The following is a 1,939-nucleotide window of genomic DNA, read 5'->3' as shown; positions in this document are numbered from 1 at the left end:
ACTGTATTAATTTTATGAAAACACAAATAAGCAGCTGGACTAGTATTCCACAGCAGGAGTTGTTAATAGAAAGGGCACATCATGTGTATGCTCCAAACCTGTCTATAAAAAAACAACCTAGACCTTTAATAGTAAATATGCAATTCTAACAGCAGAAAGCATTGATTCTGACAAAACTGTGTCAGAAGGACAAAATGCTAAAAAAGGAAGACAGTAGAGTGTTTGTGGAGAATAATTACTTATTGTACACCAGGCAGAGGAGGAGTACATTTATTCCACTATTCTGGGAATGTAGAGAAGCAGGTATGAGATTTAAAATGCTGCACCCAGCTATCTTCAAAATATTCTTTCTGGGAGGGACAAAATAATTTTTCATGCAGAATGTGCTAAAGAGGAAATACAAAGTCTGTCCAACAAAAAGTGAGCTGTGAAACAGAAGGGAATTCTGCTTCTTCTTCTTCTTCTGATAATAAAGATCACAGAGAGACTGTACCAGTGAAACTTTTCCAATGTTTCAATTGAAAATGCTTGAGACAAGGAAGAAAACACAAGAGTTGACTAGAAGAATTGAGAATACATTGGAAATGAAGCAGAGACAGGATTTGGGAGATGGTGATGAACAGGAATAAAAACCAGCAACTTGGAAATTGACAAATGTGGGATTACAAAGCAATAATTGTATTTGTGAAACATGACAGAACAAGGAAATGTGGAAATATTGGACTTTTTTGACTTTGTTAAACTTGTAGTGGACTCTAAAGTGTATACCCTACTTCCTGTCATTAATGGCTGGAAAATACTTAGGATAGGGGAAGAGGAGGGAGAAAGTTAACTATAAGTAAAACAAAAGTTTTTTTTTCTTAAAAGTAATATTTTTATAATCCATGATTTATTTTTAAGTGTAATGGGGATACAAATGTAAACAGGTGGTCCTGTTTTTTTTTTCTTTCTCCCTTCCTTTCTTTTTCTCCTTGTTCAGTTTAAAGAAATGTAGGCATTGCAATATTAAAAAAAAAAGAAACATGTATTTTTTTCATTCTTGCATATGAGAATGACTGGATTAAGGCCCTTACTTGATCTAGTAACAAATTTTAAGACAAAGCAAATAAATGAAAAAGCTATTTTCTAGCAAATAAATGTATGCTTAGTAGCAATTCTGTATCTCATCCTCATGTCTCCATGGAGACAATCTGATAAAGAGAAATGGCTAGGAGATAGTATTTTCTGAAAGCATTCAAGTGTTTTCCCATCTGGGAGAGCTATAAAGATAAGACAAAAACAAACAGTGATTTGTAGAAGTACAGGCTGTAACATGCGTCTTAGCATGGATAACCTTTCTTTTAGGTTAACCCATGTCTATGGGTGGCTGTGAGTTTGGGACACATGTTCCTATTAAGAGGGTAAAACTTCAATACTTGAAGATGTACATAGTTTTGCATGTTAGTGTTAATAGGTTTTAGTTTTTTGTTTTAGGGCTTTCAATAAAACAAAACATTTTGTAAGATGTGACATAGGCTCAAACTGATATGACAAGAACAAGAAACAACTATGTAAAAGATCAACATGACAAATAGTGTATGCATGCAACACAAAAGCTGGAGCTAAACACGTAAAAAAGCTGTTATACATAAAAAGTGGGAATAATAACATTTTAACACAATGATGCTTTCTGTAAAGTATTTAAATGTCAAAAGTCTCACAGATAAATACAAAAAAGAAAAAGTAGTGAACTATATTAAAAATGTAGAGTACAGTGGAAAGAAATGAACATGTGAATTTGATAAAGAATGTTTTTTATGATGGTTATTCAGTGGAATATCTGGGACAAAGGAAAAGAGGAGCACTTATAGTAATTGCAAGAGCAGCTCCTATAGTGATAGAAGAGGATAAAAATGATAATAATGGTAGATTTATATTTGCTATTAGCAAAGGAGGAGGA

Source organism: Protopterus annectens, chromosome 3.part1 (genome assembly GCF_019279795.1).
Source record: "Protopterus annectens isolate FY-2018-M chromosome 3.part1, PAN1.0, whole genome shotgun sequence".
NCBI lineage: Eukaryota > Metazoa > Chordata > Ceratodontiformes > Protopteridae > Protopterus > Protopterus annectens.
This window is presented reverse-complemented; position numbering follows the sequence as displayed.